This window comes from Rutidosis leptorrhynchoides, chromosome 9 (assembly GCF_046630445.1).
Source record: "Rutidosis leptorrhynchoides isolate AG116_Rl617_1_P2 chromosome 9, CSIRO_AGI_Rlap_v1, whole genome shotgun sequence".
Lineage (NCBI taxonomy): Eukaryota > Viridiplantae > Streptophyta > Magnoliopsida > Asterales > Asteraceae > Rutidosis > Rutidosis leptorrhynchoides.
Genome location: NC_092341.1, coordinates 29,649,456 through 29,675,533, shown reverse-complemented (window position 1 = coordinate 29,675,533; position 26,078 = coordinate 29,649,456).

Here is a 26,078-nt window from a genome sequence, read left to right as displayed (position 1 = left end):
CTTTACTTTTCCTATTTCAATCTTTTGCGATAGCTTCATTCATACTCTTCGAGTAATCGAATCATGTTATCCATATTACCCTATGGTAATAAAATTCTATTTTATCAACTCATATTCGTCATGAAGGCATTCTTATTGTTAGCCATGACCACCTTGATCAAATTTCGGGACAAAATTTCTTTAACGGGTAGGTACTGTGACGACCCGGAAATTTTCGACTAAATTTAAACTTAATCTTAATATGAATTCGATACGATAAGCAAAGTCTATATTGTTGAGTTTAAAAATTTTGAATTGATTTCAGATATGCAATTACCCTCTGACCAAATCCCGTCGATTCACGAATAATTAATTGTAAATAGATATGTGTGTGTAAAAATAAATATGTCAATAAAATATATGAGCATATATTAAGTTGAAGGAATATTATATCATTTAATCATTTGAATTAAATGTATAAAGTAGTATACAAAATAAATAAAATATTATTAAGTAAACATATATATATATATATATATATATATATATATATATATATATATATATATATATATATATATATATATATATATATATATATATATATATAAGATTTAATAAGCATAATTTTTTTATATAAATCTCATTATTATTATTAATATTAATATTAATATTAATATTAATATTAATATTAATATTAATATTAATATTAATATTAATATTAGATATATAAAAATTTAAACATGTACATTGATATTACTAGTATTATTATGTAATATCTTTGAGAATCAATATTTTTATATAGTATCATTATTATTATTATAATAATACAAATTAGTAATATTATCATTAATAATATCCTTATAAACATTATTATAATTATTAGTATTATTATTCTAAATACCATTATTATTATTATGATTATTATTAACAGAATTAATATATTATTATTATTAATTGATATTATCAGTATTATTATTCATTACTGTTATTATTATAAATCCTATTATTGTTATTATTAGTATTTTTTTATTAATATTATTATTATTAATATTAGTTAAAAGTAAATTAAAAAGATAAATGAGTGTACGAAATATTAAACTTCCCTATCTATTTTTTTCAATTTTTGGTTTCTTCTCTGTACTAATCGATTCTCCTGTCTCCAAATCGAATTAAAATAGCAGATTAGGTAAAATTCAGTTATAAATCACGATCCATTGTTTATTTTTCTTATTTATATTCTTCTCCTGATTGGAATCTCAGTATTTCTTGTCTGGGAATGGTTATAGGTCGGTTTCAATTAATCAATTCATGTTTCCTCTTCAATTATTCAATACACTCTATAAATTCTCACTGCAATTCGTAAATGAGGCAGAAAAAAAAAAAAACCGCAGCTTGTTACTCTGTCACGATGGCTTTTAATCAAAGGTTCAAAATTCGAATTTAACTTCACAATCTAGAAACACAGAAGTGTTAGAAATTACTTAATTATACTTTCTGCAAGTTTTCAAGTCCCAATTTCATTTCTTGATTTCAAATTTTTGAGTCAAACCTTAAATTCAAAAAAGTCAAACATATGAACAATGATCAAATTCGAGTTTGTTTTTGATGTTTCCAGTTAATTAATGATTCTAATAGTTTTTACATATGATTATCAAACTATTTCATATTATAACCATAATCCATTACGCGTTCAAAATCAAAAATCAATTTTTTTTTGTTTATAAGTTGCGACAGCAGGAACTTTTTCTTTTTATTTTTTTTATTTTTTTCCAATTCATTTAAAAACTAATTAGCTATTTTGGTATCTGTTTTTAATCCAAAAATTAATTAGTATCACATTGTTAATCAGTTTTGATCAAATGGTCGATTTGTGGTTTGGGGAAGAAGATGAAGTAAGAACAAGAAAGAAATATGGGTTATAATAAAATGGGGTGGGTTATTCTTAGGAAAAACAGAAATGGCTGAGTGGTTATGGAGTGTTATGGGAGGGCGAGAGGTCTCGGGTTCGAGCCCGGACCGAGTCAATCTTTTTGGAACTCGTTTTTTTAAAGGTAGTTTTCTAACTATAATTATTATTACTAATATTATTATTATTATTGTTATTGTTATTGATTATTATTATCATCATTGTTAAAATTATTAACTTTATTAAAAATTATTATTATTGCTATCATTGTTATTATTATTAACATTTAGATTATTATTAGTATTACTAAAATTATCATGATATTAAAACTATCTTTTTATTTAAAAATTATTGTTGTTATCATTACTATTTTTATGACAAATGAATATTATACCTGTAAGAATATATTTATATTACATATAAGTATGTATTAATTATATTGACAAATTTTATATAAATATTCATATATAATAAATTAAGTATTCTTAATATAATACTAATTGGATAAATATAAATATAATATATAACTTAAAGATATAAAATATGAATTTGCTCGATTACGATTATGTGTTTTGATAGATATACAAATGATATAGGTTCGTGAATCTGAGGCCAACCCTGCATTGTTCAATATCGTCATATGTATTTTTACTACAAAATACAGTATGGTGAGTTTCATTTGATCCCTTTTTAATTGCTTTTTCAATATATATTTTTGGGCTGAGAATACATGCGCTGCTTTTATAAATGATTGACGAAATAGACATAAGTACTTAAAATATATTCTACGTTGAGTTATACCACCTTGCATATCCTCCCTAATAGCTTGGTAACTAATATTTACATGTTGGAAGAACATGTAAGCGCGAATCCTATTGATAGATCTATCGAGTTTGACCACCCCAACCGGGCTAGTCACTCTAGTATCGTAAACGGTTGCATAGTACTTCGTTTTACTACACTTGCGAGTGTAGGGAGATTTCATAATAAAGGGAATATGCCACATTAAATGTTAAGTATGGTTACCGAAGCGCTCAACAACTTATAGAATACTTTTATACACTTGCGAGTGTACATATATTTATAAACGAAAATCTTGTGGTCTATTGATATACTGAAGTGATTGTTATGATAAACCTATGAACTCACCAACCTTTTGGTTGACACTTTTAAGCATGTTTATTCTCAGGTATGAAAGATATCTTCCGCTGTGCATTAGCTCATTATAAAGATATTACTTGGAGCCATTCATGGCATATTTAGGTTAGTACCTCGCAATGGGACCAGATGTTGATGACTTCGTCCAGGAGGATTAGGACTGGTCATCACATTGTAATATCATTAATTGCTAGATAATGAAGAGGCAAACGGAATTATTATAAATAGCGCTATTGGGAGTAACGTCCCGCACTGTTGACCTCAGGTCAATTAGTGGTATAATAATGATCTCGACAATTACATATGTATTGTCACGGGGTAAAATCATTTAGTTTTGATATTATACGCTCATGGCATACTTTTGATATACATGATATATTGTCTTTTATTAAATCTTGTGATCTATTACTGAAATCATTATTTATGATAAACCTATGAACTCACTCAACCTCGTGTTGACTTTTTAAGCATGTTTATTCTCAGGTACTTAAATATTGCTTCCGCCGTATATCTGCAGCTTTGATGATGATTGCTTGCTATGCTTGGAGTCTTCATTATATATCATATCAATTAAAGACATTTAATGCTCTAAATACAAAGTAATCTATTTATCTTCCGCTGCAAAACTCAATAAAACATCTCATATAGAGTCGTTCTCGTTTATACAACTGTGATTTGATATAATTAGTCACAAATACCCCAGGCCCTATTTGGGGGTGTGACAGAAATGGTATCAGAGCGGTTTTGTTGTAGAGAACCAGGATTGCATTTTAAGTGTGCCTTATACAATTAGGTACCTTAGCAATGTAGGACTACAACTTTCCTTGACCATAGTGCCTTTAATTGTTGCATTTACTTGCTAAATGCTACACTATACCTTAGAAACTATGCTTATTAAATTCTTTAATCTTCCTTAGAATGCCAAGCCAATCTAAGAACTCTGCTCACTTTCCTAAGTACTATAAAATTCCGCCATCACATTTAAATACGACACCATGATTTCTGAAATTATCGACATTCCTTTGTCATCTATCATGGTTTTGTGTATTACATACTTATTACATGAAATGTTAACCATGATTCTTGAAATCTCTACTATTCATATTCATTACTTTCAAAATCTTTGATTTCTCGTTATTTTTGATCATTGAATTTTCTTGATGGGTGGCGTCTACGAAACTCTAGAATGGAAGGGTTTGGATTACCGATTTAAAGGATCCTATAGCTCAAGCCCCTAGACCTGAATAAGCCATTACGAATCGAAAGTCTTTAATCGAAAGATTATCTGATTACATACTTATTATTTTTAATCTCAACACGTCATGCCACCATTATTACATAAATGGATGACACATCATATCTTATCATATCTTATCATATCTATCCCAATAGACTTTGTCTAACACTATTCCTAAATTTCCTCCGTAAATTACGGAAATCTTTTTGCTATATATACGTATTCAAGGAGACGAATATATCATTCAGCATCCAACACTCATTTCATATCAAACCCTACTCCAAACACATAATATGGATTCCTCGAACTCCTCGAGCTCCAATGGCGGCGTAATCAGAACGAATGAACCAATCAGTCATCATCTATTCTGGATGAATTAGGGATGGGTTCGTAGTCGAGTCAATCAATGGAGGCAAGAAGAAGGTGATCCCTTCCACCAACCGAATTCACCACTTGGTGAAGAACCTGAAGCACTTACCGGCGAACCAGTCCGAAACACCATTTTCTCTCTTCTTTCCAGGGTATCCTGTCACAATTATATAATATCGAAGATTTTAGATCTTATTCACCCACTTGTTCCAACCACCAATCATCCCAGAATAGTAGAAAAAGTCAACGAGCTTCGCGCTCGAGTGGTGGCTCTGGAGAATATGGTGCGAATTCTACAAGCATTGGCAGCACCAGCAGCATAACCAGCACCACCAGTACCAGCAATACCGCAACATCCCCAGCACCGCAAGCACTGAAGGCACTAGTATCAGCAACAGCAACACCAGTACCATCGGCACCATCAGCATCACTACCAACAGCATCAGCTTCACCAACAACAACATCAGCATTCCACGCCTCAACATCACACTCGTTACCTCAAGCATCAATATCATACGCCCCATAGATACCGAAGTATATCAATAACAATGGACGATGAAGTATTGATTCATAACTACATTGAAGAAATACTCTGTAGAGAATATGTAGTTTCTAAAAAATTTTGGAGATTATTTATTCTTGTTCCAACCTCAAATCAAATGAGTTTAATATTATATTAACTCATTAAATCCATGATTACATCTGAAGGAAAATATATATGTACGTATATTATCATAAAGATTGTAATTAAATATTCTGTTGTACAAACTGTTGATGGTGGAAATATTTTAACGGGTAGGTAATACCCGAGAAATATTTATATCTTACATTAATATGTTACATTGTACAATCTTCAAAATTCTTGAAAACACCTTAGAACTATAACCAACGATTCAGATTCGTTAACCCTAATAATGTTGATAAAGCAGCAAAGGTCGTAGATGGTCTTAATGACCAGAAGCTTGATAATAAAGAATTGTGCATTGGAAAAGCTCAAAAGAAAATCTAGTATTGAAAGACGGATTGAGCAAAACATGAAGGAAGCTGTGGACAAATCCCAAGGACTAAACTTATAACCAAATAATCTAGATTATTCGATTTCTGGAAGAAAATCACAGAAGATCTCTTTACGTATTCTAAATCCTTACATAAGAATTTTTCCTCATTATCATTCGATCTTAGAAAATTCTAAGATATCATCGTATCTTTCGTTATAAATATCCTCTATATCTCTGAAGATATCTTCATAACGATTCTTGTCCGCAATTAATTATCTCTTTGCGATATCTTTATTACATCATAAAGGAAACTGTTTTAGTTTCTATATACTGTAAAATTCAAGTTTAAATGTTTTGAAGTGGTGTTGAGAATTGAAGCATGAGTTAGTATAATATAATGACGTCAGGCCAACGAGATTATATTACAGTAAGTCATGCTAAATTTTTAATGGAAGATAATGATTCATAGACTTTATAATCATTATTTTCCATGTTACATAACTCTTAGATTCTATTTAACCTCTAAACATATCAAGAAAATATTTTTCTTGATGATTCGGTCTTTTCCGGATATTCTGGTAATTTGACAAATCAAATCGTGCTATTACCTTTCCTTTCTACTTTGTATATTATGATCATTCAAAACTTCTTACCTACGAATTCTGGACCATTACTTGCTTTCCAAAAGCATGAAGCTTCGATATATAAGGGAAAATATAAAGCCCGATAACGACACCGAAATTACAAACCGTGTATATCAATGCGTATACCAATATAAAGACATGGGAGAACTAAAAACACTATAAAACCAAGAGCATAGTAAAAGTAAACAGATTCCTCTGGTGGTAGACGAAAAAGAAGAATGACATAAGTGATAATCAGAAAAATATCCAGGATAAGAACTGGATGGAGCATTTTCACAATCTTTGGAAATATGAATTAAGAAAGAAAGTATTGGAGTGGTGAAAATAATGAAACAGAAGAAGCTAATTTATAGCGAAATTCTAGACACAACAATCGAGGCAATTTACCGCATTTAATCAAAAAAAATCCCAAATTCCTTATTTATCGGAGAATCAAATCTTATAGATTACGAAGATTTCCTTTAAATCCCTTGAAATCCGGAAAACAACTATAACTATGTCAAAAGTTAAAGCAAACAGATATTTCCTCATTTCAATTTTTTACGATAGCTTCGTTTATACTCTTTCTATAATCGTATTACTTTATCCATATTATTTAATGTCGATAAAACTCTAATTATCAACTCATATTCATCATTCTTGTTGTAAAGAATGACGATCTCTATCAAATTTCATGACTATGATTTTCATGAACTCCTCTCTGTTTTGTCGACCCTAATATTGTGGCATAAACACTCAAAGTTTTAAATAAGCTCACTAATATTCATAACCCATTTCATGTGTATTGAAATGCTTGTATAGCGTCATCATCTCGTTCTGAGAAAACCTAATCAATGTCACTCTTGTTAAATCCTTTAGATAACCTCCGCATTAATAATAAAATGCACTTCGTAGAATTTATGGATCGTAAGATTTAAACGCTAGAAATAAAACAATATTCTATCCATTGGAATTCACGTAAGGCCCCGAGTATACCTGGAAATGTGAAGACCAAATAAAACTAAAATATCCTCACCTGTTTACAAACAACGCCGACTGATGGCCACAATTAAAATTTTGGGACGAAGTTTCTTTTAACGGGTAGGTACTGTAACAACCCGAAAATTTCCGACTAAATTTAAATCTAACTTCGACTAATTCCGAAGATTCACAGACCATTATTCGTAAATAATTATGCATTAATATTAATTCGTTATATTAATATTATTATTAATATCATTTTTAATATATCACTAATCATTATTTACAAGTATTATTACTACAAATATTATTAATGTCATTATTATTAATAATTATTAATAACATTAATATTATTAGTATTATTAGCTTTACTAAAATTATTAGGATTATTATAAATATCATTAATACAACTTATTTATAATAATATTATTATTAATATTATTATTGATAATTATCATTATTAATATTATTATTATTATTATTATTAAGAGTATAATTATTATTATTATTATTATCATTATTATTATTATTAATTATTATTAAACTTATCATTATGTTTAAGTTTATTATTATTATTATCTTATCAATATTATTATCATTATTAATATAATTATTAATTAGTATTATTATCATTAATATATATATATTAATTATATAAAAATAATCAAAAGAAAAGCAGATACCTAATTTAGGTCACGACACTATCAGTATTTTTAAGCCATCGTGACCCTATCTGATTTTATCTTATTTTTTTTATTTATCTGCTATTTTATTATATATATTTTTTCCTGATGCATAATCATGTCGACACCCATTATCATTAAACAAACAATGAAATCTAGCTTTACACGTTCGATTATCAATTATACATTGCTATTTAACTGCTAATTCCCATCAAGAATTGAAACATCGAATTTAAATAATAAAAAAGGGGTTCTGCTCTGTTCTTACTCATTTTTCTAAAAACACGAATTCGTACTCCTTTTCAAAATCCATTAATGCATTTGTGTTAGGAATTCCGTAGTGAAACTATCTGCAAAATTTCACATTCCAATTCTTTTTATCGACAACAAATTTTGGAGTCAAAGTTTCAAATTCAAAAAGTCAACTGTCGTGTTCATAGCGAAATTCGAATTTAATTGGATGTTTTAAGTTCAATTAAAGTTACAGAAAGTTTCTAGGAGTGAAATGAAATCTTTTTCATGATATAATCGATGTCTAAAACGTTCTAAATTTCAAAATCACAATATGACTTGTTCTTCGCGTTTTCAAAGTGCAGGTACCTCTGTTTAATTTTTTTTATTTGTTTTCTGTTAATCCCAATCATCACGAATCGATTTTGTTTGTTTAAATATCCTAAAACCAATTCTGTAATCGTGTTTTGATTAATGGATTGATTATTTGCTTCGTTTGAATTAATGAAGAAGATGACGAAAATATAATATGGGTTACATATAAATAAATTCTGATATTAATCGGAATAACAGGCTGGCTCAGCTGTTCTGGTTGTGTTTGGGGTGAGCGAGAGGTCTCGGGTTCGAGCCCGGTTCGGGGCAAGTCTTTTTATAAAAGCTTATTTGAGGTAGTTTTCTTTTAAAAACTATTATTATTATTATTATTATTATTATTATTATTATTATTATTATTATTATTATTATTATTATTGTTGTTGTTGTTGTTGTTGTTGTTGTTGTTGTTGTTGTTGTTGTTGTTGTTGTTGTTATCACAATTATTATTATTACTACTAACAACATTAAAAGTATTATTATTAATATCATTAAGAATATTAGTATTATTATTAACTATCATTATTATTATCATTCTAAATATTATTATCATTATTATGATTAGAATTATTATTATTATTATTATTATTTTAAAAGCAATACAAATTATTATTATTATCATTGTTATTAGTATTAATTATCATTTAAAATGATTATAATTACAATTAAGACTATTATTATTGTTACTACAAATATTATTATCGATTAAGTATTATCACTTAGTATTATTATTATTATTATTATTATTATTATTATTATTATTATTATTATTATTATTATTATTATTATTATTATTATTATTATTATTATTATTACTAGTATTAAAGTATTATTATCAAAATTATAATCTGCTTTAAAAACAACTGCTATTATAATTATTATCGTCAACATAAGTATAATTATTATTAATAGTATTATTATCATTAAAAATTATTATCGTTATTATTATTTTTACAAAAATTAACATTTTTGCTATCTTCAAAAATTATATTATTATTATTATTATATTTAAAACCTTATTATGATTATTATCATTTTTACTACTACTACTATTATTATTATTACAAAATAATACAACTATTTATTCATTATCATTATTAAAATCATTTTATCAAACAAATACTTATTTATAAAATATATATAAAAGTATATATAGAAATATATAACAATTGAAATAATATATATAAACTTATTCGATTACGAGTATATGTGTTAATATATATATACTTGATATAGGTTCGTGAATTCGAGGACAACTCTGCACTTGTTCAGTGCCATCATACACATATTTACTACAAACTATCGTATCGTATCGTGAGTTCATCTGCTCCCTTTTTATATATTTTTAGGCTGGGAATAAATGCAATATTTTTATAACGGATAGACACAAGTGAAAACTATTATGCGACCAACATGAGTACTTTTATTGTGTTGATATGTAACATGTTATTGTGTTCATATGAAACATGCAAAACCCTGCTTTGTAATATCATTAATTGCTAGATAATGAAGAGGCAAGCGTAATTATTATAAATAGCGCTATTGGGAGTAACGTCCCGCACTGTTGACCTCAGGTCAATTGGTGGTATAATAATGATCTCGATAATTACATATGTATTGTCACGGGGTAAACTCGTTTAGTTTTGATATTATACGCTCATGGCATACTTTTGATATACATGATATATCGTCTTTTATTAAATCTTGTGATCTATTACTAAAATCATTATTTATGACAAACCTATGAACTCACTCAACCTCGTGTTGACTTTTTAAGCATGTTTATTCTCAAGTACTTAAATATTGCTTCCGCTGTATATCTGCTGCTTTGATGATGATTACTTGCTATGCTTGGAGTCTTCATTACATATCATATCAATTAAAGACATTTAATGCTTTAAATACAAAGTAATCTATTTATCTTCCGCTGCAAAACTCAATAAAACGTCTCATATAGAGTCGTTCTCGTTTATACAACTGTGATTTGATATAATTAGTCACAAATACCCCTAGCCCTATTTGGGGGTGTGACAAAATGGAACATCAAGGCCGGGAAGGCTTTATTTATATTGAAGACTACAATCGAGGAGGATCTATTGGAGCACATTCGTGACGAGAAAACACCAAAGGCCGCTTGGGAAACTTTTGAAAAATTATTTTCAAAGAAGAATGAAGCACGTCTCCAGCTCTTGGAAAATGAGCTTGCGGGTATCTCACAAGGAAGTCTATCTATTTCTCAATATTTTACCAAGGTGAGATCTATTTGTCATGAGATATCTCAATTTGCTCCTGAAGAGAAAGTGAGTGATGCAAGGATGAAGAGAATTATCATCCACGGCTTAAGATCCGAGTATAATGGATTTATAGCCGCTGTGAGAGGGTGGCCTACTCAACCATCATTAATAGAGCTGGAAAATTTATTGGCTAATCAAGAGGCATTAGCCAAGCAGATGAATGAAGTAACCATAAAAGACGGAGAAGATGCATTCTTCACCAATAAGAAGAAAGCAACATCTCGAAGACAAGAGGCGATGAAAGAAAGTAAGACATATGGGTGGAAGGGTCACCCAAAATCAAAAGGCAACACTTCAGGGGGAGCTCAACAAGGAAGAAGAAATCATCACCAACAATACGGGGAAAATGATAAGAGAAAGAATGGTGAATGCTTCAATTGTGGCAAGTGTGACGACCCGGAAATTTTTGATCAAATTTAAACTTTAATCTTAATATTATCTCGACATGATAAGCAAAGTCTATTAAATTGAATCTCAAAATTTTTGAACTATTTTCATACATTCATTTGACTTCGACCAGTTCTCGACGATTCACGAACAATTAATTGTAAATAGCTATGTGTGTATATATGTATGTAAATAATAATTCAAAATATAATTTAAAGTATTATATGTTGTTGATAGTAAAATTAATAAAATAAAAATAGGATATTATCATAAATAGTATTTAAAACATATCTATATATACATAAAAGTATATTAAAAATAAATATTAAATGATTGTAATACTCGTTTGATGTTCCGATTGATATTAGAGAAGTTTAATTTGAACTTATATAATTTTAAAATAAACGGTGATTCGAAAATGAGTTTTATAAATTTTAGGCTTACTAATATATATTTGGAAGTTGTTTGTCAAATTTTAATTTTTTTTATATTTTACTTGGGGGATGCGAGTGAATAATTAAAGTAATTTTTATTTAATAATTTATGATTGAATTTTATACTATAATGATCAAAATAAATAAATATAGTTAATTTAAAATTTTAGAATTTTTCTGAAGACTTTTATCTGTCACTAATTTAATAACGGAGTACGATATATCAGCACGGGAAAATCCTCGGTAGGAAACTACAAAATTGCCAGCTTGCATGAATCATTCACACGTTTCTTATTCTTATTATTATTATTATTATATATATATATATATATATATATATATATATATATATATATATATATATATATATATTATATTATTATTTTATTAATAGATAAATTAAATATATGTTTACATATACATGATTAACCACATACATCCACTTGCAAAATCACCTGCTACCAAATTGCCAACCCTTGATATTCAAGATTAATTAAAGGTGGCCCATCTTTCCTACACACTTCTTTTGACCACTCTAGTTTCAATCAATCTAACGTTTTTTTTTTTTTGAGAGAGAGATGTTTGTATTAGTCACCCAGTCATCGATTACAAATCTGAATGTAAAATGGACAAGTGATTGGGTTGTGTTTGGGTAAAATGAATCAGCTATACTTTAATGTCTTTGAGTTACAAATCTCAATTACGAGTTCATCCAACGATCTTCTTTTACAACCCACCACAACCATAGTTAGAACCACCTTGGTTCACCACCTACATCGCCACCACTAGACCATTTTTTTAACGATAACCACCACCCTCGTCCACCTCAACCCGCCACCCTATCACCACCTTGAACACTCAGCAATCACCACCACCAATCGCCACCTGACCTCCACCATCCTCTCTTTTTTTTTTTTCTTTTCGCTGCAAAGATCCAACTTCTGTTTTCTGTTTATGTTCAAGAAACCCCAACTCAAGACCTGCAGTCTATCTATTTTGCTACTACGCTTGTATTATATTTCCTGTTCTTCGTGAACTCTAAACCTTTCCCCCCATTTTCGCTACAGCCTGCTACTCTCATTACTGCAGTTACGCTGTCCGTGCTGCTGAGTCTCGACACAAACCACCACCTTATATTTTTTTTTCTTTCTTCCGAGAACCCGACACCCATGCGTGATATATATATACTTCTTTGTGGTTGCAGTGGGACCAAATCACCACAAAATGTTACAAACTCCAGCTACTTAAAAGTATACGAGCTCTTTCTTTAATTTTTTTTTTGTTTTGGCCGACCACTGTGGGAATCACAAAAAAAAGGAAAAAGTTTTGGTTCTTCTTTTATAATTACAAGATATGTGGTGAAGATAATTAAAAATACATAACGCGTATCTTTTTATATTCAAATAGAAAGTTTCGGCCGACCAAAAAGGGACTTTATCAAAAGGAACGTTTTTTTTTTTTTTTTTAGTTAAGCACTTATGATGAAAAGTTGAAGAAAGGTGGGTAATACAAGGAGCTGTGGATGTAACTCAATTCTGAATGGGATCCAATGGGAAGTATATGATTATGATCATGCAGATGATAGATATCAATGATAAGATACATGATGACATGATAATTGTTATTGATGACAACCGAAGGCCAGATTTTTTTTATTCTATCGAACGTATAACAAGACTAGAGATAAACGGGCTACTACATTTTTTTTCTTTCGAACTGCTACACTTCTAATTCTGTTAGACAGAATTAAACTTGGGCTACCATAAAACTAGTTGGGCCATGAGAATGGTTGCAAAAGTGGATCAATATTCAGTTGGGCCAATTTTTCTATAATACGAGTTAAAGATATTTGGGTAGGAGATATAAATAGAAAAACCGGAAATAGTGTAGTGGGTTGATGGTGTTACGGGTTAGCAGGACGTCGCATGTTCAAACCCGGACTTGGGTATTTTTTTTAGAGCTACTTCTTTGAGGTAGCATTACTATTACCTTTATTATTATTATTATTATTATTATTACTATTATTAATATTATTATTATTATTATTATTATTATTATTATTATTATTATTATTATTATTATTATTATTATTGAACCTGTTAATACTACAAACACATTTATATTAAGAAGTTAATAAAAAGATGATATAGTAAAGATTATGTAAAAAGATTTCAAATATATTAATACATGTACGATTATAAATGTGATTATGAATTAGAATTTTGGGAAGTTATAATTAAAAGTTTAGGAATTAAAAACGAAGATTTTTATGACTATTATTATTATTATTATTATTATTATTATTATTATTATTATTATTATTATAATTATTATTATCATTATCATTATTATCAATATCATTATTAGAATTAATATTAATATTATTAGTATTATCATTATTATTTGTATTAACATTATTATTATCACTTTTATCATTATAATTATATAGTATCATTATTGTTATTATAATTATTGATTTCACAATCAAATTACTCATATAAAAATATATTTAAAATACATAACTTAACTATATTAATATTTTTATATATAAAATGAAAATATTTGATAATGAAATATAAAAGTTATTAATTACATCATTAATAATAATATATGTATTTGTTTGATTACCATTATATGTGTTAATATATATATATACAAATGATAAAGGTTCGTGAATTCGAGGCCAACCCTCATTGTTTAGTTGTTCAATACCGTCATATGTATTTTTACTACAAAATACAGTATTGTGAGTTTCATTTGCTCCCTTTTTAAATGCTTTTGCATTATATATTTTTGGGACTGAGAATACATGCGCAATTTTTATAAATGTTTTACGAAATAGACACAAGTAATCGAAACTACATTATATGGTTGAATTATCGAAATCGAATATGCCCCTTTTTATTAAGTCTGGTAATCTAAGAATTAGGGAACAGACATCCTAATTGACGCGAATCCTAAAGATAGATCTATCGGGCCCAACAAGCCCCATCCAAAGTACCGGATGCTTTAGTACTTCGAAATTATATCATGTCCGAAGGAGGATCCCGGAATGATGGGGATATTCTTATATGCATATTGTGAATGTCGATTACCAGGTGTTCAATCCATATGAATGATATTTTTAGTCTCTATGCATGCGACGTATGTTTATGAGAAATGGAATATGAAATCTTGTGGTCTATTAAAATTATGAAATGATTATTTATGTTAAACTAATGAACTCACCAACCTTTTGGTTGACACTTTAAAGTATGTTTATTCTCAGGTATGAAAGAAATCTTCCGCTGTGCATTTGCTCATTTTAAAGATATTACTTGGAGTCATTCATGGCATATTTCAAAAGATATTGCATTCGAGTTGTTGAGTTCATCAACATTATTATTAAGTCAATATTATTATTAAGTCAACATTTTAAAGATTATTATTAGTATTACTAAAATTATCATGATATTAAAACTATCTTTTTATTTAAAAATTATTGTTGTTATCATTATTATTTTTATGACAAATGAATATTATACCTGTAAGAATATATTTATATTACATATAAGTATGTATTAATTATATTGACAAATTTTATATAAATATTCATATATAATAAATTAAGTATTCTTAATATAATACTAATTGGATAAACATATATATAATATATAACTTAAAGATATAAAATATGAATTTGCTCGATTACGATTATGTATTTTGAAAGATATACAATTGATATAGGTTCGTGAATCTGAGGCCAACCCTGCATTGTTCAATATCATCATATGTATTTTTACTACAAAATACATTATGGTGAGTTTCATTTGCTCCCTTTTTAATTGCTTTTGCAATATATATTTTTGGGCTGAGAATACATGCACTGCTTTTATAAATGATTGACGAAATAGACATAAGTACTTAAAATATATTCTACGTTGAGTTATGTAACAGACTGAAACCCGGGCTAGTTGTAAGTGGACTATTTTTGCCCTTAGGGTTTGTGCTTAGTCTTAAGTGCTTTTATTTTAATTATTTTATTAGTGTTTAATTATAATTTTGTTATGAACAGTTTGTGACAAGGGTCCCAGAACAGGTTTGTTTATTTTAATTGGACCTCATTTGAGTTACCTAATCTTGTGCGAAAGATATCAGATAACTGGTAAATACCCGTGTTTGATGGGGTATTGTGTTTTAACACAAATATAAGCTAGTGACCAGCTCTTTTCTTGAGGTTTCCTGAACTTTCCTCTCACTCACACATTCATCTAACCTAAACTTCACCATCTTCATCTCAACCCTAAATCATTTGATCTCGAATTGAAGCTTGATTTTGGTGTCAAAACGTTCCTTGTATCATTGTGATTCTAACAAGGTAAAGTTTGTAAGATTTCATGATCAAATCTGTGATTAAATGGGTTTTTGAGTTAGTTTTTGTTAAAATAGGGTTTTGTGTCAAATTGGTAGAAATTGATGATGTTTGTGTTTAAATGTTGTGGGTTTATGTTCCAAAAAGTTTAGTGTACGAGTTGTGTTCAGTTTTGAGGTCAAAAACGTGTCCAAAGTCGAGATTTGGTGATTTTTGGTTGAAACCCATCACTTTGCTGCTGTTGCAGCTGATGAACTACCTTCGGCCGATGGTCGTTGACCATCGACCGATGGTGAGGACGATCGGCCGATGGACTAGACCATCGACCGATGGACTAGACCATCGACCGATGGTGTAAGATTTCTGACCAGCGGATGTAATTTTGACGATCGACCGATTGGGGGAGACCATCGACCGATGGTGTGTGGACGATCGACCGATGGATGGGACCATCGACCGATGGTATTAGACATTGAAATTTTTACTAAGTGTTGAATTATAGCTGTTATGCTGCCCGTTTGTATTTTGGTGTTCAGGATGTAAATTTTGAAAGTGCACAAGTGTTAAGCATGAAAATTTTAGCGGACGCATTTTTTTACTAATTTGCTATAATTCGCTGTCAGTGTGTCTAATCTTGATGGGAACACTATTCTAACTTGGTTTTTGCTGTTCTCGGGAGATAAGGACAAGGAGGAAGCTCAGAATTAATAACTGAGCAGTTGCTGGTAATTGGTGAGTGGGTCTATCTCCGGATTGAGTTTAAGTAGCATATCATGCTACTGTGGTTGACTCTTTTACCATGCATAGTGTAGAAATTGCCATGTTAGATTAATATAGTATGCCTGATGTTGTATGTGAATTATGTGTACACTGTGTGAATGGCACCAGTCGGGCCTAGGGAGACTGGGGACTCGAGACCGTGCCTAGGAGAGGTTAGAGTCCGTATGAGGTCAACCGTGCCTAGGGGAGGTTGGGTCCATAGGCTACTAATTGTTGAGTATAGTGTGAACGATGCACCCCCTGCATCTGGATAACTATACTGTGAATTATATAGCAGGGACTATCGGTAGACTCAGGCCCGATCAGCTGAGAGTCGTGTGCTTGTACAAGCTGCCGATCCTCGTATTGTCTTATTGTATGCTAGTTGGTAGTTAGCAAGTGTTGTTGTTAGTATATAGCTTGTGTGTGGCTTAAGCTATATCTGTTAGATAGATTCCATTCACTTAGCGGTGCGCTAATCCCCCACATATTCTTCCCTTGCAGGTTAGGTACTGCTAGTCGGGATGGGTGCTGTGGCAGAAGACATATTTGACAACCCTACTCTGATGTGGACTTTTGTTTAAATAATGTTTTGTAATAACGTAACACTGTTGTGTAAGCTTAAACTTAATTATACGGTTTAATGTAATGACGTGACTTATATTGTGTTTATTATTAAAGTTTTCTGATGTGTATTGAAAAAAAATGGCCGGTGTTACAAGTTGGTATCAGAGCATGGTTTGGCAGCAAGTACGTGCGCGTATTTTGTTCCCAAACCCTGAGGCAAGTCAAACATGTATGTGGGAGTGGGGGGCTAAGTGAAAATAGGATATATGTGTGTGTTAGTTGTGATTGAACTAACTATTATCCACTAAGATTTTGTGTGAGCTGTTTTGTAGCACAGGTATGGCTGATAGAAACGCAACTGGCCCATCCAACCCCGGAACATTCAGAGCACTAGAAGAGGGTGTTGAGTCTGATGATGATCACAATAGTTACATCCTTCAGTTAGAAAGTAAGCTAAAAGAGGCTGAAGACAAAATTAATGAGCTTGAATTGGCGAGGCATTCTGGAAATGATGATACACCACCTGGATTCCCAACCGCGCAATCCCAAACGATACCTAATGTGCACCAGAACCAGTTTCAGAATCAAATACCTAACCAATACTATATGCCACCGCAAAACACTTTTACTTACCAAAATCCCATGATGATGAACCCGTACCAAATGCAAATGTTCCAACAACCTTACATGCAACCACCCAAAAGGTGTACTTATAAGAACTTTCGTGATTGCAAACCCTCTGAGTTTTCTGGAAGTACTGATCTGACTGTAACTCTCAACTGGTTGCGAGAAATTGAAAGGGTATTTGAAGCGTGTCAGTGTGAACCTGAGCTGAAAGTAACGTATGCTAGTCGAATGTTGAAAGGTAGGGCTATGATTTGGTGGGATTCTTTGATTTCCAGTATACCAAAAGAGCAAGTGAGTATGATTATGTGGGAGCAGTTTTATGGGAAGGTGTGTGAATAGTATTGTAATTCGTTTGATATGAACCGAATCAAGACTAAGTTTCTTGAAATGAAGATGACACCTCAAATGATGATCGATGAGGTAGTAGAGAAGTATATGGATAAACTGAGGTTTGTACAACAGTAGGTGCCAGACGAAGCGTCTCGTATATAGCATTTTGTTAATATCATTTTGCCAGAGTACCGAACTTTTGTTAGAACGGCTACGTCGTTGTCTCAAGCGGTTGTGATGGCTAAGATGGTAGAAAGTGATGTTCAGGCTGCCAGAAACAGAATGTTTGGTAATGTGCTACAACAAGGTGGGCAAGTATCTGGTCAGTCAGGATCTAAATCCAAGAAGTCTAGTGGGTTTAAATCGAAGGGTAAAAGTGGTCAGAGTAGTTCTGGGTCTGGATCAGGTAAAGGGAATTGGTGTCACACGTGTCGATCTTCTCATAGTGGTCAGTGTTCTGAGGCTACAAGAAGATGTTTAAAGTGTAGTGTTGTTGGGCATGAGTCTTCAGCATGTCCGTATCCGAATAGTGGGTGTTGGAGTTGTCACAAACCAGGGCATCGTGCAGTTAGTTGTCCGTCGAAGAGTGGTAGTTCCGGGGCAGGGTCAGGGGAGCGTTCGGCATCAGCCGGAGGGTCAACTGCCTCGAGTGGGCAAAAGAGGAAGAACCCTCCAACAGCAGAGGCTAGAGCTTTTCAGATGTCGGTTGAGAATGCCGTGGCAACTGACGAAGTGATCACCGGTATGTTTCTAATCAACTCAATACCTGCTCGCGTATTGTTTGATTGTGGTGCCAATAGGTGTTTTATGTCCCTAGATTTATTTGCTAAGTTGAAATTACCAGTTAATGTGTTACCCAAGCCGGTTAGTGTAGAAGTAGCCGATGGTAAGATCACACCCGTCACAACATATGTGTCTGGGGTTTGTATAGAGATTGAAGGGAAGTCTTTCCCGGTGACTTGTTTAGTGTTACCTATTCCTAGTTTTGATGTAGTATTAGGAATGGATTGGTTGAGCTCACTTAGGGCTAATATTAAGTGTGATAGGAAAATGATTACCTTTCGTTCGACCGATGAAACCCGTGTTGTGGCCCGAGGGGAGCGGGTGGGTATAATTTTCTGTTGATAACCATGATGAAAGCGAAAAAGTCGATGGCAAAGGGTTGTGATTCATTTCTTGCGTATGTGATTGATGCGAAGAAAGAAAAGAGAACAGTGGCCGATATTCCAATAGTATCAGAATTTCCCGAAGTGTTCCCAGATGAGTTACCAGGTCTGCCGCCGGTCAGGGAAGTCGAATATAAGATTGAGTTGGTTCCTGGAACAACTCCAGTTACAAAAGCACCATACCGATTAGCGCCGTCTGAAATCCATGAAATGATGTCACAGATTCAAGAGTTATTAGATCGTGGGTTTATCCGACCAAGTTCTTCACCGTGGGGTGCTCCGGTATTGTTTGTTAAAAAGAAAGATGGGTCAATGCGTATGCGTATTGATTATCGTGAATTAAACAAAAGAACGGTGAAGAATAAGTATCCGTTACCTCGAATAGACGATTTGTTCGATCAGTTACAGGGTGCTTCGTTCTTTTCTAAGATAGACTTACGATCCGGATATCATCAGGTTCGTGTTGCTGAATCAGATATACCGAAAACAGCGTTCAGAACAAGGTATGGTCATTATGAATTTCTTGTCATGCCGTTTGGATTGACGAATGCGCCAGCAGTCTTCATGGATCTAATGAATAGAGTGTGTCGTCCGTTCTTAGATAAGTTTGTGATTGTGTTCATAGACGATATACTAGTGTATTCAAAGACAGAGAGTGAACATGCTGAACATCTTAGACAGGTTTTGAACTTGTTGAAACGTGAGCAACTATTTGCAAAATTTTCAAAATGTGATTTTTGGTTACGTGAAGTGCAGTTTTTGGGTCATGTGATTTGTACTGAAGGTATAAAGGTTGATCCGATAAAGATAGAAGCGGTAATGAATTGGGAATTCTCCGAAGACTCTGACTGAGATTAAGAGTTTTCTTGGATTGGCTGGTTATTATCGTAGGTTTATCAAAGATTTTTCTAAAATAGTAGGTCCGTTGACTAAGTTGACTCGTAAAGATGTAGCCTTTCGAGGGACTGATGAACAAGAAAAGGCTTTTCAGATTTTGAAACAGCTACTGTGTCAGGCACCAGTGTTAGCTTTACCAGAAGGTTCAGACAACTTCGTGGTATACTGTGATGCATCATACGCTGGATTGGGATGTGTTTTAATGCAAAGAGATAAAGTAATCGCCTACGCCTCGCGACAGTTGAAAGTTCATGAGAAGAATTATCCAGTGCATGATCTTGAAATGGCTGCAGTAGTGTTTGCTTTGAAACTGTGGAGACACTATTTGTATGGAACCCATTGTGTTATTTGTACAGATCATAAGAGTTTGCAATATATCTTCTCACAGAAAGAATTGAATATGCGTCAGAGACGGTGGCAAGAGTTGATCAAAGATTATGATTGTGAAATTAAATATCATCCGGGTAAGGCAAATGTTGTTGCAGATGCGCTAAGTCGTAAAAGATCAAGTGAAAATGTGAAATTCCTTCGTTTAAATATAACTTCAGATCTGATCAACAGCTTAAGAACCGTTCAGGCCTGTGCTTTGGAGGACGAACATATTAAATCTGAACAAATGATCAAATGAAAAGTGGACTTAATTGATGACTCACGTGGACTAAAGACTTTAAACAATCGTGTTTGGGTGCCTAAGCTTGGAGATTTGAGGGATTTAATTATGACAGAAGCTCACAAATCCAGATTGACAGTACATCCGGGTAGTAATAAGATGTATCATGATTTGAAAACAGTGTATTGGTGGCCGACAATGAAAACAGATATCGCTCAATATGTCGAAAAGTGTCATATTTATGCTCAAGTGAAGGCAGAACATCAGAAACCTTATGGTTCGTTACGTCAGTTACAGATTCCAGAGTGGAAATGGGAACATATAACGATGGATTTTGTGACCAAATTACCTCGAACTCAGAAACGACACGATATGATTTGGGTAATAGTGGATCGTCTAACTAAAAGTGCTCATTTTCTTGCTACTCGTGAGATAGCTTCGTTGAGTGAGTTAGCCGAATTATACGTGAAAAAGATAGTTAGTCGACATGGTGTACCGTTATCGATCATTTCAGACAGAGATTCCAGATTTGTGTCGAATTTTTGGAATAGTCTTCAACAGAATTTGGATACACGTGTGAATTTAAGTACAGCTTATCATCCTCAGACAGACGGTCAGAGTGAAAGAACGATACAGACTTTGGAGGATATGTTAAGGGCTTGTGTGTTAGAATACAGTGGTTCATGGGATACACATTTACCGTTGGTCGAATTCGCGTATAATAATTCATATCATTCGAGTATAGGGATGCCGCCCTATGAAATGTTGTACGTTCGTCATTGCAGAACTCCGACTTGTTGGTTAGAAGCCGGGGAAAAACAGTTTGCAGGTCCCGAAATTGTACAAATGACAGCCGAAAAAGTTGCAATCGCGCGAGAAAAGTTAAAAGCCGCTAGAGATAGACAGAAAATGTATGCTGATCCGCGTAGACGTCCGGTAACCTTTAATGTGGGTGAACGAGTGTATTTAAAAGTTTCACCGTGGAAAGGGGTTATTAGATTCGGTAAACGTGGTAAGTTAGCACCAAGATTTATTGGTCCATTTCCGATCAGTGAAGTGTTGAATGATCAGACTGTGGTGTTAGATCTTCCGCCAGAGTTAGCCGGTATTCATAATACATTTAACGTGTGTTATCTTCGTAAGTGTAAAGTCGATGATGAAACGCAACTCCTTCTTTTAGAAGATTTAAGAGTTGATTTGAATAAGAAATTGGTGGAAGAGCCGATCCGTGTAGTTGACCGAAAGGTGACTAAGTTGAGAAATAAAGAGATACCGATGGTGTTGATCGAGTGGAAACACAGTTTGGGTTCTAATCTTACGTGGGAGACAGAAGAGTTGATGAGGACTCGCTACCCTCATTTGTTTGACCAAGACCAGATTCCGAGGACGGAATCTCCTTAAGGGGGGTGGATTTGTAACAGACTGAAACCCGGGTTAGTTGTAAGTGGACTATTTTTGCCCTTAGGGTTTGTGCTTAGTCTTAAGTGCTTTTATTTTAATTATTTTATTAGTGTTTTATTATAATTTTGTTGTGGCCAGTTTATGACAAGGGTCCCAGAACAGGTTTGTTTATTTTAATTGGACCTCGTTTGGGTTACCTAATCTTGTGCGAAAGATATCAGAGAACTGGTAAATACCCATGTGTGATGGGGTATTGTGTTTTAACATAAATATAAGCTAGTGACCAGCTCTTTTCTTGAGATTTCCTGAACTTTCCTCTCACTCACACATTCACCTAACCTAAACTTCACCATCTTCATCTCAACCCTAAATCATTTGATCTCGAATTGAAGCTTGATTTTGGTGTCAAAACGTTCCTTGTGTCATTGTGATTCTAACAAGGTAAAGTTTGTAAGATTTCATGATCAAATCTGTGATTAAATGGGTTTTTGAGTTAGTTTTTGTTAAAATAGGGTTTTGTGTCAAATTGGTAGAAATTGATGATGTTTGTGTTTAAATGTTGTGGGTTTATGTTCCAAAAAGTTTAGTGTACGAGTTGTGTTCAGTTTTGAGGTCAAAACGTGTCCAAAGTCGATATTTGGTGATTTTTGGTTGAAACCCGTCACTTTGCTGCTGTTGCAGCTGATGAACTACCTTCGACCGATGGTCGTTGACCATCGACCGATGGTGAGGACGATCGGCCGATGGACTAGACCATCGACCGATGGTGTATGATTTCTGACCAGTGGATGTAATTTTGACGATCGACCGATTGGGGGAGACCATCGACCGATGGTGTGTGGACGATCGACCGATGGATGGGACCATCGACCGATGGTATTAGACATTGAAATTTTTACTAAGTGTTGAATTATAGCTGTTATGCTGCCCGTTTGTATTTTGGTGTTCAGGATGTAAATTTTGAAAGTGCACAAGTGTTAAGCATGAAAATTTTAGCGGACGCATTTTTTTACTAATTTGCTATAATTCGCTGTCAGTGTGTCTAATCTTGATGGGAACACTATTCTAACTTGGTTTTTGCTATTCTCAGGAGATAAGGACAAGGAGGAAGCTCAGAAATAATAACTGAGTAGTTGCTGGTAATTGGTGAGTGGGTCTATCTCCGGATAGAGTTTAAGTAGCATATCATGCTACTGTGGTTGACTCTTTTACCATGCATGGTGTAGAAATTGCCATGTTAGATTAATATAGTATGCCTGATGTTGTATGTGAATTATGTGTACACTGTGTGAATGGCACCAGTCGGGCCTAGGGAGACTGGGGACTCGAGACCGTGCCTAGGAGAGGTTAGAGTCCGTATGAGGTCAACCGTGCCTAGGGGAGGTTGGGTCCATAGGCTACTAATTGTTGAGTATAGTGTGAATGATGCACCCCCTGCATCTGGATAACTTTACTTTGAATTGAGTAGCAGGGACTATCGGTAGACTCAGGCCCGATCAGCTGAGAGTCGTGTGCTCGTACAAGCCGCCGATCCTCGTATTGTCTTATTGTATGCTAGTTGGTAGTTAGCAAGTGTTGTTGTTAGTATATAGCTTGTGTGTGGCTTAAGCTATATCTGTTAGATAAATTCCATTCACTTAGCGGTGCGCTAATCCCCCACATATTCTCCCCTTGCAGGTTTAGGTACTGCTAGTCGGGATGGGTGCTGTGGCAGAAGACATATTTGACAACCCTACTCTGATGTGGACTTTTGTTTAAATAATGTTTTGTAATAACGTAACACTGTTGCGTAAGCTTAAACTTAATTATACGGTTTAATGTAATGACGTGACATATATTGTGTTTATTATTAAAGTCTTCCGCTGTGTATTGAAAAAAAAAATGGCCGGTGTTACAAGTTATACCACCTTGCATATCCTCCCTAATAGCTTGGTAACTCATATTTACATGTTGGAAGAATATGTAAGCACGAATACTATTGATAGATCTATCGGGTTTGACCACCCCAACCGGGCTAGTCGCTCTAGTATCGTAAACGGTTTCATAGTACTTCGTTTTACTACACTTGCGAGTGTAGGGAGATTTCATAATAAAGGGAATATGCCACATTAAATGTTAAGTATGGTTACCGAAGAGCTCAACAACTTATAGAATACTTTTATACACTTGCGAGTGTACATATATTTATAAACGGAAATCTTGTGGTCTATTGATATACTGAAATGATTGTTATGATAAACCTATGAACTCGCCAACCTTTTGGTTGACACTTTTAAGCATGTTTATTTTCAGGTATGAAAGAAATCTTCCGCTGTGCATTAGCTCATTATAAAGATATTACTTGGAGTCATTCATGGCATATTTAGGTCAGTACCTCGCAATGGGACCAGATGTTGATGACTTCGTCCAGGAGGATTAGGACGGGTCATCACAGTTGGTATCAGAGCGGTGGTCTTAGCGAACCAGGTCTGCATTAGTGTGTCTAACCGATAAGTCCTTAGGATGCATTAGTGAGTCTGGACTTCGACCGTGTCTGCATGTCAAAAGTTTTGCTTATCATTTTGTGTCGAAAATTACCTACTTATCATCTTTAGGAAATTACCTGCTTAACATTCTTAGTCTAGACACGTCCTACTGCCTTTATTGCATAGATAGTTTATAGACAAATTCATATCTTAGCATATCTATTACGGTAGACTCTGCCTGATATCTTCGGTAGATTCCTCCAAAACTTATGGGATTTTAGTATTATATATGCATATGTAAATTATGTATTGCAGGGTACTAATCTACATCCTATAATCTATTTCTTATTGAATATCCTTCATCTAATCGTAAGAGATGAATCCATCATCCAGTTCGAATTCCTTGGATTCCGACAGCTATTCCGATATGGAGTTTCACCTAAGCTCCGAAAGCAGTGTCACCAGAATGAATCAACCAATCATCCATCCCCAATTCATATGGGTTCGTAGTCGACTTAACTGATTGAGACAAGAAAAAGGCGATCCCTTCCACCCACCAACCTGCACTCTTGGCGAAGAACCTGAAGCATTTACCGGCGAACCAATCCGAAACACTATTTTCTCCCTCATTACCCGAATATCTCGCCATGATTATATTCTATCCAAAATTCTAAACCTTATTCATCCGCCCGTTCCGACCAACAATCATCCCAGAATAATAGAAGAAGTCAATGAACTTCGCGCTCGAGTAATCAATTTGGATAATATGGTGCAAAATTTACCAGCTTCAACAACATCACCAGCACCAACAGTACCATCAATAACAGCACCAGTACCATCAACAATCCACACCTCAACATCGCAATCTATACCTCGAGCATAATCATCGTTCTACGTGACGTTCTACATCATTTATCTTCATACGACATGACTATTATGTAATCTCTAATGTTCTAGAGATTATAAATTCTTGTTCTAACAGTAAATCAAATGAGTTTAATATCATATTGACTCATTAAATCTATGATTACATCTGAAGAGAATATATATGAAAGTATATTTTCATAAAGATTGTAATTAAAAATTCTTTTGCAAAAACGATTAATGGTGAAAAAATTTTAACGGGTAGGTAATACCCGATAAATATTTAGATTTCACATTAATAAGTTACACTGTACATTCTTCAAATCTGATTCAACAGTCATTTACTATCCTACTTACACACACAGATATACGTATCCGATCACCGC